Here is an 18710-nt window from a genome sequence, read left to right on the forward strand (position 1 = left end):
GATCGTTGAATGGGTACAGAGTTTCAGTTTGGGGTGACAAAAAAGTCCTGGAAATGGACAGGGGTGATAGTTACACAACATTGTGAATGTATTCAGTGCAACTGTATTGTACAGTTAACAAAGGATTAAGATGGTAAACTTCATGTTATGCATATGTACCACAGTAAAAACTAATTTACAAAAAGAGTGCTTCATAGTTTTAGTGACAGCATCATTCATAGGTGTTCTATTTATCCAAAGTGAAGTTGAGGTAGCTGAGTGATGTGAAAGAGTGGTTGCTAGTCGTCAATGTTAGAAGTGCTTTATGTTTTTTGTCTGGTGTTTACTTTGCCACATAGATCATACTCCACACTCTCCCATGTCCACAGCTTACTTTAGGCCTTAATCATTTCCCACCTGTTCTGTATTGCAAAAACCTCTAATGGTTTCCCCTAATCATTCATTACTCATTTTATTCTGTATTAAAAAAAAAACTGAAGTCTGATCTTATATCTTAACACTAGTCTCTGCTTTAGTTACCTTCAGTGGCCCCTGTAACCTAAAAAGTTACAATCAATGGGACATTATCATTCCCCCCCAACACACTTAGTCTATCCCCTGGCCACTTGCGCCAGCCCCCTCGTCATCACTGCTGTGTTCCTGCCAGGCTGGACTTCGTGGTGCCCAGGCCATTTCCTCCATGGGAACGATCTACACCACCACCCTGGCAAAGGCAACCTGAAACAGCTGTCTCCACAGAAGGGATACCCCTGTTGCTCAGTTCTCTTGCCGTGAAGAGGTTAGAAGAGCACCAGAGCGACGTGGGATAGTACCCACCGCTTTCACATTTCCTTTCCAGCCCAGCCCCTCAGTTGCTTGATATCGCCTTCTTTCAGGTATAACATCTTCAGTAGGTTTCAGTCATGTGTTCCTCTTCCTCGGGAGTAAGTCGGCCATCTCCTTAGCTAACTTGTATATTTTTGTTCCAGTTCAATGGGTGTTGATTTCCAGTTTCACTTTCTGAGGGCAACTCTATCCAGGCTTGCAAGTCAGCTCACTGTCACTTATACATCCCAGCCTGTGCAATATCCCAGCCAGTGCAATCTTTAATCAATCTTCCCACACAGATTCTTCTAGGCTATTTGCTCCATGGAACACTGCCAGGTGATTGATTTCCCTATACCTAGTACCTCTGGGAAATACAGAAACTCTTGCCTCAGTGTGACAGTAAGAAATTTATTATCAGAAAAAAAAATATTGAGATAGAGAGGGAGCTTATTGATTATTATAGACATCTACAGGCACTGAGAATTACTAGATTCTTTAAAACCTAAACTTCATTGCAGCCAAAAACAATGTGTATACCCATTCAATAAGCATTTTACTAAGTACCTACTAGACTCTGTTCTAAATTTGGGAGCAATAAAAATAAATATGACATGGTTCCTGCCCTCACGTAATGCATGGTAATAGAAGAAGTAGAGATATTAAAGAAGACATGCAATTAGATGTTTTAAGTGCAACGATAGAGCTATTCACAAAATAGTGGGAGGGATAAGGTTAAGTGAACAAAACCTAGTCTGGAAATCCATGACCGTTTTCCCAGACACCTTCATTCATAAACTGAATCTTCAAGAATGAATGAATAGTGGTATAACATAAAGAATCATATTGAGGCATAGGATTAACCATAAAGAACTCTAAGAATTTGGGTAGAAGCATTTTACCTATGCCTAGTCTCTTCTCAGGGATCTTACAGGAGAATAAGCATAAATGGAGGACTTCATGTTTCCTCCATTTTTAACTAATTGATCTTTGGGGGGTTGAAGGCATTAATTTAATCTTAGTTCCTTATGACCAACATGGAGGGTAGAAAAGCAAGAGTATACATTTCCAGTACATAAAATTTAAGTAATTACCACTCAAATGTCTGGCACGGGGGCACCATAAAGTTTTGCCATGCTCTATTTGGAACAGAAAGGGACAAACAGTATCTTGGAAAAGATAGGAACAAAATCCTCTCCTTCTACCAGTTTTCACTAAATGAATTTTCATGATAATGTGGGAAGGGGCAGCCTTTGGGGTAAAACTGAGGAAGCATTCTGATGAAACTTTTGTGAATGCTTCTCTGTCTACACCAGGCTTAAATACAGACTTTGCTGACATGTAGGCCATGTCATGTCGAATAGCATGTGGCTACTATAATCTCACAGAATCTGCCAAAAAAAATGCCCTCTGACTTCTTTTCTATTCTTTCAAGTTGCTCCAGACCCTCAAAGGGCCACAACCATGAAACACTTGGAGACACTTCCTAGTAGCCATAACAAGCAGGAATCAGCTAGTCGAGGAGGTGAAGGGGTGACAGCGTTTCAGACAAAGACAGATGCATGGAACCACATGGTCAGCCACATGCCACACAGCAGTGCGGGCTGGAGAGATGATGGGACTGGAAGCAGGTGGGGGCCGACGGAGGGCCTCTTATTCCACAGTAAGAAAACTGATGCTGTAGACAATTAAATCATACTGAAGGCTTTAGGAAGGGTAGTGAACATCGACCTGTGTTTGAAGAGTCTAGTCTGCTAGCTGCGTAGAAAATGGAGCTGAAGGGAAATAAAGATTGAATGCCCAGAGACCCTCTAGGAAGCCAGCAAGAGTTTAAGCAAATGAGAACACAGGTAATAGAGACAGACAGGTGGGGACATAATTTTAGAACACTTAGGGATTGATTGGATGTGGCTGGTGAGAGAGAAAGAAGTCTCAAAAACGGCTCCTCAGTTTTTGGTTAGAAGAACTAAATGGGTAGTGTTATCATCCGTTCATCAGTTGAAATAAAGACTAGAAAGGGAAATACTTTACAGCGGGAAATGAAGAGTTCTATTTAGGCTGTGCTGAGTTTGAAGGGCATATAAGACACACAGCTAAAGATGTTGGGTGTAGAATCTGGACAGAAGAAAGATTTGTCAGGAGCAAGCGTATGGGCTGTACTTAAACCATGAGGCCTGATGAGATCAGCCTAGGAGAGTATGTAGATGGATGAGAAATACTGGCTGACAGCAGAAAACAGAGGCTTGGAGGACAGACACAAAAAGGACTGAGAGTCCAGAGGAGAAAAGGATCACTCATAGGATCACAGAATTCAAGTTTTGAAAGTGATACTTTGAGGAGAACAGCAGAGACCAGCAGAATCCAGTTCAACAGAGACGCCGAATAGCGTGTGTACAGAAAACACCCATCTGTCAACCGCTGACTTTTTGAAGAGCAACTTCTGACTTTTGAAAGCACAATTTCTGTAAAATGATGGAGGCAGAAACCAGTGTGCATTGGTAATAGAGTATATGGAGAATGAAAGAATGAGGGTGACTTTTCTCCTGTTGGTGAGCGAGGATGTGGGGCTCTGTTGCTTCTGAGTTCAGCACCCAATACTCCAGGGCCTCCAATGCAGAAGCAAAGTGTAAAGACACCTGGTAGTGGTTGTGTTTGTGGTCTTTCTGTTTCCACTTTTACTCTCCACACCTCCAGTTACCTAGACTGTAAGTTCTGTACATTCCACCTTACAGGAGGCAGCAAACAAGATATTCTATCTGCCTGCAGAAAAGAGACATTTCCACAGCCAAAGCCTCTCAGATTTTGCTGGAGAAATTAGAACTCAATCTCTTTCATAGTTACTCATCATCTTATCATCTTATTTTCCTTCTTTCTTGCTTTTCTTGTCATTCAAAGGGAGAGAGGGAGAGAGAGACTGCCCTTCTGTCACCTCGGTCCTCTGCAGTCCTCCAGACACCCACCCCGCCCAGCTCCACAGGACAGAGCTCCGGGACTGCAGGGGCTGTGAAAATGTCGCTCACCCCCTGAGAAGTGCTCAGGAATGAAGACATGAATGAATAATGCATCTCTAACACCAGTCTTGTTACACATATTTGCACTCCTCTTTCCTTGTCTAGACTGTAGAATCCTGGCGAACAGGAGCTGATTTATGTTTTGTAGCATTGTTTGCACCCAGTTGTGAACTAGGTAGTTAGACAAAAACCCAAAGAATAAAAATAGCTTCTGCCTTTGAATAATTAGACGAATTAAACGAACACACATGAAAAAGTTTGGAGAAAATGTTAACACCGATTCTGGCTCTAAAACTATTCGTGGAGATTAGAGATCCGTGTGTCCTGGAATTGGCAGGAAAAGTTTAGTAGAAGAGAGAAAATTTTACTTGTCCCTTTGAGAAGGGGTTGGTTTAAAATAAGTGAAGGGGTTATAAATTCAGCGCCTGTGTTGGCATTGCCGAATTGCAGGAGGAGCCAGAATTAGCCCAGCATAGCACAGTGGCAAGGGCAGGGGAGCCCGAGGTGGATGGGACAGGAAGAGACTGGCAGTGCAGTGGAGATGAACGCTCTTCTTCTTGGAGAGGGAGGACAAGATGACATAGGCTCTATGACTATATTTCAAGCCTGTATTCTTTCCTGGTGAACACGCATAGTGAAAATATTTTATACCGACCGTTCACAGGTTGGAAATCCCAGTTCTTCCTCAGGGTCCTGGTAGAGCTAGTGCAGCTGACTTGGCTGGGTCTCGTGGCTCTCCCACCCCGTATGCTGATGCTGGCGGTGAATCTGGGAGGCAGTCTGGGAGAAACATACAGGAACAGATTTATTTTTCAGAAACGTTTATTTTCTCTTGGCTCACCAATGTTGATACAACTGATAAAATACAACCAGAAAAGACAGAAAAGCCAGAAGAGATGGCATGAAATGAAGCTGAGTAAAAGTTTGAAAGCGTTTAAAGTGAAAACTCTTGCAATACTGTTCGTTTCCTGTGGACGATAAAATATTTCTGAAATAACTCTAACAGGAATAAAGAAGTCACTAAAAGTCAGTGCTCTTCTCCAAGTGTTTTTAAGTAAGAAAAAAAATGTCCATTCTGTAATAATGTAAAAAAAAAATCTTAATTATGCTTCTTATGGTGTCTATGTATACTTGTTCTATTTTGAAGACTCATCTATGAATTCCATTTTGGCAGTTAGTGACATTTTAATAGCTCATCATTCACATGAAAATATTTTTCACAGGGTTTTAGTTTGCCATTCTCACTGTAGTCAGCAAAGAAATCACTGTCGCTCATTTTAACAGTGCTCACTCACAGTGCTTGGCATATACTAGATGCTATATAAATATTTGTTGAGTTCAATTCTCAGGAGATTTACTTGCTTTGCAGCTAAAAATGTAATATAAAATGACTAATTTCTAAAGAAACAACTTTTTTCAGACTCTCAAATGCCACAGCTTAGGATTTGTTTTGTTCGCTTTGTTTGCAGTAACAGCAATGAGATATAATCATAATAATTTACTCCCCTCTACCCAACTACCAGAATTAGAATTTCTCTAATTCTTGATGGACTGGACACAATATAGAACTTTCAGAAATTGAATGTATCAACTAATATTTTTGTATTTATTGACTTTTGAAAACTTGGTTCCTAAAAAGTTTTGAAGAAATTCCAAATGAAAAACAAAATTAATAACAACAAGATAAGCATCAGTACAGATGTGATAACATTCTTAATTGGGCCAAACTTAAATAAGGAAATTATTCTGCTTTATTGTAGCATAAAACTTGATTCAGGAGACCTTGAATACATTAAGTATAATTAAAGTTCAAACAGAATGAAAGAGAGGGTATTTTTCTAGCAGTGTTTCATCACATTTCTCTTAAAAACTTTTCTTGTAGTTGATTTCTAATCTCACAACGTTGTGGTCAGAAAGGATGCTAGATATGATTTCAATTTTCTGAAATTTACCAAGGCTTGCTTTGTAGCCCAGCATGTGATCTATCCTGGAGAATGTTCCATGTGCACTTGAAAAGAATGTGTATTCTGTTGCTTTTGGATGGAATGCTCTATAAATATAAATTAAGTCCATCTGATCTAATGTATCATTTAAAGCCTGTGTTTCCTTATTGATTTTCTGTCTGGATGATTTGTCCATGATGTAAGTGGGGTGTCAAAGTCCCCCACAATTATTGTGTTACTGCCTATTTCTCCTTTTATGTCTGTTAACATTTGCCTTATATACTGAGATCCTCCTATATTGGGTGCATATATATCTACTTGTTGGCTATCCATTATTTGTGGCAGTTTAGAAACTTTTTAAAGTTCAGAACAGTTCCTTCAGAGAAAAGGGTTTGCAGAGAAACAGTGTGCAAAACAGATTATTAGAGTTGCTTGGATGGAAAGTGGGGGGAAGCCATGGTCATCTAGGGAATCCTGCAGTCCACAAGGAGTTGGAGGCCAGAAAGAGCTGGGTTCTAAGCACAAAACTCCACTAACTAGACCTTCCAAGCTTCAGAATTCTCAAACATAAAATGGAAAATATTACCTATCTTGTTGAATTGTTATGAGAAGTGAATGAGATGATTGAAGTACTCAGTGCAATAAGTTGCAGTAAGAGGTCACCGAACCGTATTATGGCAGAAAATGTTGGCACTCTGCCCCCTCTCCTAGAATCTCCATTCACCATTTTAGTCCATGTCACCCACCACCTCCCCTTCATCAGCACGTACTCTCGCTTTGGGGAGAACCCAGGCCAAGACAGATGAAGTGCCTGAAAATGTACATCACCAGCCCACTGCAGTCCAATGGCCCTCACCCTGTGACTGACTGATGGGTGCAGGAGTATTTCACTATCTTGCTTCCTTCAAGATCAAGCTAAAGCCACCTCTGGAACTTGCCCAAGAAGAATACTTCCCTACTTGACATATCACCTTTCCCTGTGTTGCTGCCCTACTCCCAGTAGGTCTCCTGGGTGTGCTTCTATAACAAAGCCTTTACATAGCAACACCACTCTCGGGGCCTGCCTCTGGGCAACCCAACCTAAGAGGGGTCAACGAATGGTTATGAGAATGATATACAAGGTCCTGGATCATATTCCTAATTTCATTTTCAAACACTCAGCCCCATTACATCCTCTCCATGGCTTCTCTAATTCAACCCCAGAGGAGCCAAGGGGCCCCCAAGGCACCATGAATGTGCATGCCTCTCTTCTTTCTGTTTAGAACACCTTTCCCTATGAGAAACACCCACTCATCCTTCAGGACCTAATTCAAATCTCCCCTCCTCTGTGAAACACCCTGAAATCCCAGCAGAAATATCAATACTTGCTCTGTGAGTGCCCTTAAATTTTGTACCTATCTCTCCTATAAAATATGCCATATTGCATTGGTGACTATGTCTGGGAACTACCTGATCCTGGGTACCTTTGCATTTCACCCAGTTCCTCTCCAGCCATCCTCTACCCACCTTCACCCTAATCACGTACATGTCCAAAACCCTTTCCTCAAACCCTTAGAACCAGATGAGCTTTGGAACTCAAAACCTCCCAATCTTGGAATATTATTACAGACCATGTACCACATCTTATAGAACATTCCTGGCAGGTTCTCGGGTGACACTCCCAAACCGAATACAGTGCAGTTTCTTCCTTGAGAGAAGTGAGTATTCACACAAAATGAGATAAATAAAAAATGCACGTAGCCTCGTATCCATTTGGGTTAGGTTTTGCCACTAAATGAATTCAGGCTTTTTAGAGTTTTTTGAATTTCAGATTTATAAATAAAAGGTTGTAGACCTTTAATAGAGGCTCAATATGTGTATACTGAACTGGACTGGAGAAAACATCTTCTCGTTGCTGTTTCCACTAAATCTCTTTCTGCTTAAAGCTATTAAGAGCAGATGTTTCAAAGTTCCTGGATACAATTGCTTTTTACCGGAAGCCAAGATGAACAGCCCAAATCACCAGATTTCCCTTCCTGATTCCTGGAGAAATAGATTATGCTATTTTCCTGCTGCTCTGAATGTCAGAACTGTGAAGTCAGTTCTTCTATACAGATATATAAAAATTGCAGAGCCTGGAACACTACTAATTTGACTACCAAATCTGAGGATAGCAAATCACTTAAACACATGCTTTCCTTGGTTTGCATTTGGCTATTAATAATCTCACAGACATGAAAACTAAATCCCTCCAAATGGTGTAATGATATGTGATCACTGGAAGCATCTTAGAGGGCACTTAATTCAATCCCTTCACTTTATAGATGATGAAACCAAGGCTCAGAGAGGTTAACTGACTTTCTCGGGTTCACACAGTAGGTTAGTAGCAAAGCGGAAACTAGAATCAAGATCTCTAGGGTAAGTTTTCTTTTCTCCATGCTATCTTGCCTCAATAAAATAGGACTTCTTCTAACACTGATCCTTTAATCCTTCTATTCTAAAGGCAGTTATCCTATTCTGTTCTCTGAATAACAACATTGCACGCATGGTACCCTTCCTGATTCCCCATACCAAGACTGTCATTTGAAAATGGAGATAATAGCAGCTTCCCCTTTACTGAGTCTACATAATATATCAAGGTCTGCACTCAGAGCCTGATAAAAGGAAGCTCTAAGTGGAAGATAATATTACTATAGGTTATGATGGTTCTAACAAACATACATTAAAGGCTTAATAAAATTATTTTTGGAAATATTCTTAGATTTTTAAAAAATTATATTTACAGTAAAGTAAAATATATTAGGCTGATTAATCAAATTCTTAATATAAAATGATTCCAGAGTTCAAGACCCTTATAACCACTTTATTGAAATACTGTCACTCATTTAAATGCTATACACGTTTTAATTTGCCAGCTCTGTAGTATCACTTAAATAGGGATTTTGAATTAAATTCTAATCATGGAATTTAAACATGAAAATATCAGTTCAAGGAAATAGCTATTTGTAATGTGTATAACGTGAAACTTTAACACAATTTTAAATATTATCACCTTATGTAAAGAGTTGTAAATATTTCCCCCAAACATCAGGTAGCATTAAACCTCAGAAAGAGGTAGTAATTTTTTTAGCTAAGTTTTATCTACAGAAGAACTAAATTACCTGAGTAAAAAAAAGAACTTTGCATCTTTTTTCCTATCACATCATATATCCCGAGAAGTCTTCCTCCTCCACTGGCCACCCTCTTCCTTCCTACTTTAAGGAAAGTGAAGAGAAAGAGAGAGACTACAAAAGTGTACTTGTGGGTCCACACCTGCCCAGAGAATGTGAACACACAGGAGAGGTGAAAACACAGAAATGAAAAGGTTAAAAGGTCAGTTTCCCTCCAACCTCAGGCCATCTGGACTACAAACAAGAGAATCTAAAAATATTCTCTCATCAGTTCCTTCCTCTAAATAAAGCACTGATTATCTTCAGTGAACACATGTGAATCCCTCCAACACGTCAAAGTTACTGCTAATTGGAAGTAAAATCAACAATTAGCCATCCTGAGGTGCCCTGTTAAAATGTCCTGTCATCAAACTACTGATGACAGATTTAGTCCCTCTCAAAACTAACAAAGCAGAGTTCAAATGGATGTAATAAATACACCTGAAAGAAAATCCTACAAGAATCCAAGAAGTGAGGACCTACCCCACTGAGCCTCCTATTGCCAAGAGGGAATCTTCACATTGATTCTTCCATGGACCATGCCAAGTCTCATTTGGGTTTCTCAAGGAAGCGGTATAGCTTCATGTTTCATTTCACTAATGATCAAGTTTCCCAACCAATGTAATTAGAACAGCCAGGTCCCTGAGCACTCTTTGTTTTTGTTTTTTTGGGGTTTTCTTTTGCAGTACGCGGGCCTCTCACTGCTGCGGCCTCTCCCGTTGCGGAGCACAGGCTCCGGACGCGCAGGCTCAGCGGCCATGGCTCACGGGCCCAGCCGCTCCGATGCATGTGGGATCCTCCCGGACCGGGGCACGAACCCGTGTCCCCTGCATCGGCAGGCGGACCCTCAACCACTGCGCCACCAGGGAAGCCCCCTGAGCACTCTTAATTAATGAGAAATTCAAAGCCAATTCCACACACCATCTAGGTTTAGTTTTCCATTCACCTGTTGCCATTCATTTGAAGGCAGTAAAATCTCTTTGAAATGTTTGTCCCAAAGTAAGATTTTTACATAAGTTTATCTTCAGAATGGCTATTGGCACATAACCCATGGCTGCAAACTGCCCCCCGCCACACTTCTGGCACCTCTATAATCACTTTATGTGAAATGATTTATTCTGTTGATTGTAAGAATAACCAGTACAATGTGAAACGCACTTGAAGTGTCAGGTGGGCAAAAAGATAATGTGAAGGGAATATCTGAGTAAAATCAAATGCAAGGATTTTTGTTTTGTGTTGCTTTTACCCTCCTGTATCTTCACTACCTAGGACAGTACCCGGCACATACTAAGCACTGTGTAAAAACTTATTGAATGAATAACTGTCTTCTTTACTACTCACACTTGCCACATAGTCCCAGGTAGTGCCTTTGAAACTCCATTGGCTTCTCTACAGGTCACACCCAGGGAGGCATCAACCCTGCAGGATGGTCCCAGGAGGCACCCATCTATAGATCACCTCTAGCATCGAGTCAACATGAGACATCTGCTGACCCAAAATAAACATTGCACTCAGCATACTATGCTGGCTTCCATAAAAGTGGCTCCCATTTCAATCAGGATGCTATCTAGAAGTCGCTTTTTTATGCCCATGTGAACAATTGAGGTTTGATGTGTAGCAGCCTGGGTTCAATCGGGAAATAGAAATCACATAATGGGTTAAACAGAGGAAGATTAATATAAAGAATAAACCATGATAAAAGACAAAATATAAGGAAACTCTATATAGTAGCCTAGGGCGGAGGGAGAGTACTCAAAGAAGAACAAACTTGGGCGGGGGATCCCCTTGCCAAGGCTGGGGATCAGACCCCATTAGAGAAGGTATATTTCAGCCCAAAGGAAGGCAGAAAAGTTTGCTGGTTGGTCCAGCCTGAAGTTGGTCCACAGGCTCATGGGTGAGCAGGATATAGCCCTCCAGAATGGAGGTGAAGAACAGGTGATGCCACACTGGGGGTGTGGGCATCCCGAAGGGGTGGGGGCCCTCTAGGCTGCAGAGGAATCTGGGAGCCAATGCAGTTGGGAGGCCTTTGGACACAGGTACAGGCAGGAAGCTGTTGGGACACCAGCTCTCATTTCAAGAGGGGTGTAGAAAGGCTATCAGCAAGTGGAGGCTGCAGGGAGGCTGAGGATTCCAGGCCCATGGCTGGGGCAGAGCTCCACCAAATGTTTGTACTCTGACACCACTGACACCACCCACCCCCCTCCATCTGCTGCAGCAGGAAACAGCAGGAGAGCCCCTTCTCTGCAGTGTCCCACCAGAGCCCTTTACAGAGAAAAGTGAACATCACACTCACTGTGAAGAAGAGACGCCTTATCACAGGGCATAAATAGAAGGGTGAATCTGGAGCAGAAGGGCAATAAATGAATAATGGCGCAGATCATTATCTCAAAAAATAACACTGTTGCTTGTTTCTGTGCCTGGGCCAGTTGACATGTATAAACATAGCTCTCCATTTGGACACAGTGCAACCCCACAGAGCTGTCTCTCTGAGGAGGCATCTCCCCAGAGGCTGCCTCAGGTGAACTCTCAAACTGGGGGCAAGGTGAAACTTATAACCAAATTAGATTTGGGAACATATTTCTCCTGAAATATATTCAGACAGATCCGTAGAACAATCACTTGTCCTAAACAGCAACTAGAGTTTTCCAAGTATAATGATTACAGTTATCATAGAGAATCAATCCATCTCCATTCCCATGAATCTGACTCTACGTCCACCCTGAAATTGTCAAGAAAACATTATTTTTTGCTTTATTACCTATAATTACACAGTATTTCAATAACTTGATTGTATTCCTCACCAATGAAAGTCTCACACATATCATCCCAAACTACTTGCTACATCCACTGCAGTGAAAAGACCACCCCTCTTTGTTGTGGCCCTTGGATCACAGAATCCTTTGGTTGTAAGGCATATGGGAAGTATGCATACCTCCAGTGGCGAAAAACATTATAATCCATTAAGTATTTGCAAACTCTCCAGTGAGTTTCCATATATCTAAAATTATAATACGGGAAAGAATCCAAACATTTTCACTTCTAGAAATTCTGCTCATCTCCAGATCTTAGAAACAGATTCTTCAGGAAATCTATTTAATCTTTGATGTACAGTCTTTGGCTTTCCTGAAAGTAACAATTCCTGACCATTGAAAGATTGCCTTAAAACTTTAAACATAGAAGAGGAAAATATGAGACGTCAATGTTTATTTTTTTAAGATAACCCACCTCTAGAGTTCATACATCTATCTGTCTTTCCCCAAGAGAAGCAAATCCTTTCGGGTTGCTTTGTGACTCTGGGACTATGGGAGAATCCAGAAGGTCAGAGTCATAAAACCTATTAAATATTCTTCTACGACATAACCTAAGAACTCCATAAAAATTTTGAAAATATTAGAGTATAAGTGAAGTATTTCTCCCCCAAGAGTGAATAGCATATTGAAGGAAAGTAATTAGCTAATAAAAAGTAGGCTCCCATCTTGAATTTTCTGAACTAATCCTGATTAAACCAATCTTCCTCAAGTATCCCCTTAGTGCATTTCTAAATGTATTTATTTTAAAACAATTTTCACTTAGATTAGCCAAGCATGGTTTGTGGAGGAAGATTTGAATTCCTCTTGAAAAGAGATTTGATGAATTGCTTTTTACTGCCCAGGGAAGGTGTGGAAAACTTGGTGAAAGTTAATAAATAAACATGATGAAAGTTAAATTATATTCTCAGTTTGTAAATTTTGTATTTTCAGCTGTTAATTTACTAAGCAGCTGTCAGAACCTCCATTTTCTTACAGCCCCAAGGAAGCCCGCACCTTGTGCAAACACCTGCAACGAGTAACAATTAGTGAAGCACTAGATGAGAAGAACATATATTTTGATTAGTTATGCCATATGTGCAATTCAAACTCCAGTGATGTAGCTGGGAAAGAATGTTATTTAGAGGCTTAATCTACAGGTATGTTCATCTTTCCTATTCAAACTCCAGGCTCTTTTTAATAAACTGACAAAAGGCAACTGCCCTCGTTGACTTCTAATTATCTATCACATGATTTATGACTAGAACCAGTAAATGTCCATTTCCTGAGAATCATGTCTTCTTCTGACCTACTCTAAGAAGACTCAAATAAGACAGCTCTTCACACATGCCTATTCAGTGGGCAACACTTATAGGAGAAAATAAATGTATTACAATTTGTAGTGATACTAAACTAAATTGTATTAATTAATACCTGTGTGAAATATGCAATCTTAATTGTTCTGGACCAAAATGGCACAAATTAAAGTGAAAAGTCTCCAACTTTTCAGATTTTTCACATAAATCAATGATAGCACACCTTTATTGAGTTTTTATCATGAGCCAGGCCCTGAGCTAAGCACTTTATATACTCTATATACTTTATATGCTGACAATAACCCTAGAATCCATTCTTTCCTCATTTCTAGGAGATGAGACAGTTTAGCAATTATTAATGACTTATCCTAGAACTTAGGAACTTTGTAGCTCCTACAGCTACAAAGTGGTGCAATCCAGGTCCTTAAGCTTCACACCAAAATGCCCCTTGTTAGAGTGGAAGGTATCCTGAGTTTTGACTCTCAGATTGCCACTGCTAGTACCTTAAAGAAACATGTTTTATATTTGTGATATAAAACAGTGTGCGTGCTAAGTGAAGTGAGTCAGAAGAGAAAGACAAATATCATATGATATCACTTATATGTGGAATCTAAAATAAGACACAAATGAAGTTATCTACAAAACAGAAACAGACACACAGACATAGAGAACAGACTTGTTGTTGCTGAGGGGGAGGGTGGGAGAGGGAGGGATGGATTAGGAGTTTGGGGTTAACAGATGCAAACTATTACATACAGAATTGATAAACAACAAGGTCCTACTGTATAGCACAGGGAACTATATTCAATATCCTGTGATAAACCATAATGGAAAAGAATATAAAAAAGAATGTAGATAGAGGATAGATAGATAGATATGTATACATATATATGTATAACTGAATCACTTTGCTGTACAGCAGAAATTAACACAACACTGTAAATCAACTATACTTCAATTAAAAAAAAAAGACTGTTAATTGACATATACACACTACTATATTTAAAATAGATAACCGACAAGGAACTACTATATAGCGCAAGGAACTCTACTCAATATTCTGTAATAACCTAGATGGGAAAAGAATTTGAAAAAGAATAGATACATGTATATGTAAATTACTTTGCTGTACATCTGAAACTAACACAACATTGTTAATCAACTATACTCCCATATAAGATAAAAACTTTTTTTAAATGTTATGCATGCCCCTTCCAGCTGTTTTCTTACTGGCAATTACTTCCTAAATACAAGGGGTCACTTTGAGATATTAAAGCGTAGAATAAATGAAAATAACTATGTAGATAGCCCTTTATCAGTCGTCAAGGAACCTTTGGTGACTAACATTATTTTTAAGCAGTGGTTTAAAATGGATATGTGCTTCCATGTGGACAATCCAGTTTTATTTTATCTTATATTTCTGATAGAAATTTTACTTTATTTAGAAAAACTGAGAAGGTGATATTTAGGAAGGTGATATTTTTGTGTGTATGCTGTCTCGCTACATTTTACATATTTATATCAAATGGGAACAGAATACCTTTTCCTGTTTTTTTTTAACATCTTTATTGGAGTATAATTGCTCCTTTTTGTTTATCTATGTATATATCCTGTACTCCCATCAAGGTCCTAAGAGCAAGAGTTTTGTACTTGCCTTCCATTGCCTTCCATGGCGGTTCACATGGAGAAATCTTAGAACCTGTTAAATAAAGCATTGTTGATTGTTTTGCCCCATTCATAAGGAATCAGAAGATGAATAATATGACCCAAAAAAGGAAAAAAGGTAATAGTACATTAAGAATGACTAAGAGATGTTTTACTTGGTACCTCCTACAGCTAAAGTGCCCATAGCCCAGCTTTCACTCCCAATTTCTTTAATATCAAAAAGTGTTCTGTAAATACATACACCAGAGTAATGGCGCAAACAAGAAGCAGGATTCCAGGTAGTCATTCATTTTCCAGTAAATGAAGGGAGAAGCCCTCTTCCTGCCAATGCCTTGCCTCAAACAGCTTTGGTAGCACTGAGCATGCCCCAGGGGCATCCTGGAGCACCAGGTCCAGAGACGGTGAGCAGGACCGGGGGACCCCAGAAGCTACCAAGAAGATTGGCCCATGAGCTCACGTGCTCTGTGTCTACTCGCTTTCTTCCCTCTCAGCTTCCATTCAGCTTCAGAGAGATCCCTGAAAGCCAGCACCACGCTGAGCTCCACTGAACAAGAACAAGCCCTGTGTACTTGTATCATAACTAACACACGTCTCTCAGCATGGAGCTCAGAGTGACTCGGGTCATCCTGAGATGACCTGCACCAATTCCTTCCTCCACTCCCAAATCGTGAGCAAAGCGTAAAACCCTCAAAGCATAATAAGGGGGATTTCCCATCGGGGGTGGTACCCCAGTCCCCACAACGCATCCATCTACTGATGCTGCAGCAAAACGTCAGCAGGACTGGGGGCCCTTCCAGGGCCCTGACTGCCCGGGGGGAGGGGATGGATTCTGAGGTGCCTTTCCATCCTTACTGGGGAACATACCAGAACTCTTCCTCCTCGGCTTACTTTTAAGCACCTCAATGTGGTTCAGTAAGTACCAACCTGAAGCAGGGCACCAGGTTGCGGTGCCTTTCCCAGAAGCCCTCTCCCAGTGCGTGTCTAAGTGAATGGGGTGAGCTGAGCTGTCGGGTTTGTGTCAGTTCCACTGCAGCTCGAGACATCAGCTCATCTCACACAGCCCTGCGACCTTCCTGTTACCGCCAGACTCTTTTCCTCTTCCTGGCACAGGAGTAGGAAGCACACAACCACATATAAAGGCTGAGCCCTGAAGAGGTACATAAATGCCAATTTCCACTTTAAAGGTGTTTTTATCTGTTTCAGGGAGACATATCATCTGCTCATTAAACAGCCACCTACAGTCAGCTCTGAGGCAGAATGGACCTTGATCCATCTCTCACAGATTTGTTTGAGAGTTTTAAACCCTCCTGATCTCTGGCTGTTTCACATCTAACTGCTAAGGATTTTAGCTGAGTATTCAGAAGTAATCACCACTTCATTTGATCATTTAAATAGAGGAATGCATTTTTCCTCTTGACTCCTTTAATCTTTTCCGTGTTAACAAAAAAGGCCTCAGGTCAGAAGGTAGGCAGGGGTATGAAGGGAATTACTGATCTATTTGGAAGAAAGCTCTGCACAAACATAAGGCATTATTGCATCTGACCCTTCTAAAACTGAGCTGCCTGCCCTTTACAAAACTTTCACCTCCTTTAGGGCTTTAGGAGTAACTGAAAACACCCATAATTATTTCTTCCTAAGTACTTCCTACATATTTTTTAGTATTACAAGATGGTATATTGGAGTGGAGACAGATCGCCTGGGCTCAAATCCCAACTCTGGTAATTTCTAGATACCTTTCTGTGCCTCAGTCTGCTTATCTGTAAAATGGTCATATAATAGCTCTTCTATAATAAGACTGTTGTGCAGAATGAGTTAATATATGTAAAGCATTAGACCAATCACTGGTGTAGGTTTGGGTTCTATAATGTTAGCTGTGATTTCGTGAAACAATCTGTCTAAAATGATACACCTTAAAAATTCAAACTGAGGTTAAACTCTGAATTTTTACTCTTGTTACTGAACCAGGTATGTTTGCCCGATGCAAAGCAATCTAAAGGCTGAGATGCCGAGGACTGTAGCAAAGAAAGAGTTTATTCACAAGGCAGCCAGTGTGAGGAGATGGGAGACCAAGTCTCAGATCCACCTCCCCAAGGGTATTTATGAAATAAAAAAGCAGGGTGGTCTGAGGCACAGGGAAAGATGATTGGAAGCAAGGAAAAGGTGAAGTAATCAGCATTCTGCAGGTGTATCTGAGTTACACGCTTCTTCATTGGATGCATGTTCAGAAAACGGCAGTGTTAGCATGAGCTGAGGGTGGGGTTTTTGCATCTCTGACATCAGAAGGTCATCCACTGGACGCTTGCACAGGCCCAGTTGAATGGTTGGTGGTCTGACCGGTTTGATCTGGGCAAGACTAGCTCCATGTTTCCGAAAAACAATTTAAGCAACCGTCCCTATAGCGTCTATAAATCAGAAGTGTTATCTCTACGGGGTGGTTAAAGGAGTCTTGTGATATATTGTCTAAGCTACATGAAGCTGGGAGGGTGTGCAATGTGCAAGCACAATTAAGGCGAGCTTGATTGGTGAAGGAAGGTTACAGAATATTATTTATTAGGCAAGTTACAGTTTAAGGGATCTAACTGTTGACTGCCCTCGGCCTCCCTCTCTTGAAGTCATCTATCATCTGATACGTCTACCTCAGCAGTAAGCTCAAAGTGTGTCACCTTGAGGAAACACTTTAATGTTTTCTTGAGTTCTGATGTTTTACTCTGTAGAATGGAGATAATCGTGCTGCATATCTCATAGGATTATTGTCTAGCAAATGCGGCAAAGAGTGCGAACCTGTGTGGTGAGATTCTGAAGCCGCAAGAATAATGCCTGATAAGTGAAGTCAGGTAACGTGGGGCAGACAAGCGTGCTCTTTGCAAGGCCACAGAATTAATGAGCAGGTGCACAAGGTCGAGCCTTGGATCTCTGAAAGGCAGACACGGGAATGGTTGGGAAATCAAAGTCGACATAGCTCACAGAGAAACAGAATACAGAAGTAAAAATAATTAACATATTGGAGCTGGGAAAGGAAAATCAAAATAGACTTGGTTGCTAAGAGAGCGCTGTAAAATGGAGCTGGTAGGCCATTAAGGAAGTGGGACTTACACACGTCCTCAGCCTGGATGGAATCAGAACTTTTGACCACTTACTATCTTAACACAGGCACCCAGAACATCTGCACAGTGTTCCAGAAGCTCAAGATACTTATCGGCCCCTTACCCTAAGTAACTGGTGAGAGCCTCCCTTAAGGGCGAATACCTATTTGCATCAGAGCAATTACAATGCTTGCAAGACAGTTTTAACAACCTTGTGGCTTTTGCCTTTACAAGCCCTGACTCTCTTCCCCGGAACACTTTTTGCCGGTTTTACCCAAATCTCTGTCTACCAAATTGCAACTCCCTAGACCCCAAATAAAGCACCTTGTTCCTTGCAGCCTAAATACTAATCATTGTTCAGCAGAGCAAATAGGAGAATTTTCCCAATTTTTGTCCCCAATCCAAGCTCCCTCCAGCATATGATTTCCCCTCATCTTTCCAATTATGTGAAATGTGTGACAGGAGGAATAGTTGAATGCTGTCTTAAGAAGACCCAGGCTCCCTAGGGGAGGGAAAAACAGTGAGACATTACGGCTTCCCACAGGGGAGAGGGCAGAGGGAAGGGTTGGTCACAGACCAAGATGTCTAGATAAACTGGCATCATCTTCCTTTGCCCCATTTGAATCCTCATCCACCCCTCCCTATAAGGGAAATGCATTCAGGAATCTGCTGAAGGGCCCTACCAAAACTGGGCACTAGACACAGTAATTAATCAAACTGGTCTAATATTTATTAGACAGAATTAGTTAAGTTTCTATAGAACGAGGATGGGGCTGGCTGTTGACAGGCATTTATTCGGGATTCAAAGGTCAAGTTCAAAGTAGGGGCTGCTCTGCGCTGGTCAGGAGAAGTTTTCTAGTCCAGTGAATCTCAGCCTTACTCTCCACCTATCTTATTTGGGGAACTTGCTAGGA

General features: G+C 40.9%; 1 protein-coding gene across 17 annotated transcripts in view; it reads right to left on the bottom strand.

The window, feature by feature from the left end:
* LOC307195169 (uncharacterized protein) overlaps positions 1–18710 on the bottom strand; it is a 665726-nt gene that overhangs the window by 383798 nt on the left and 263218 nt on the right. For all 17 annotated transcript variants that reach the window (XM_079939118.1, XM_079939117.1, XM_079939116.1 and 14 more), the window contains one exon: positions 4471–4595. The gene's annotated coding sequence lies outside the window, so the exon portion shown is untranslated. The remainder of the gene's footprint in view (positions 1–4470; positions 4596–18710) is intronic.

Source organism: Stenella coeruleoalba, assembly GCF_951394435.1.
Source record: "Stenella coeruleoalba genome assembly, chromosome: 12".
Taxonomy (NCBI): Eukaryota; Metazoa; Chordata; class Mammalia; order Artiodactyla; family Delphinidae; genus Stenella; species Stenella coeruleoalba.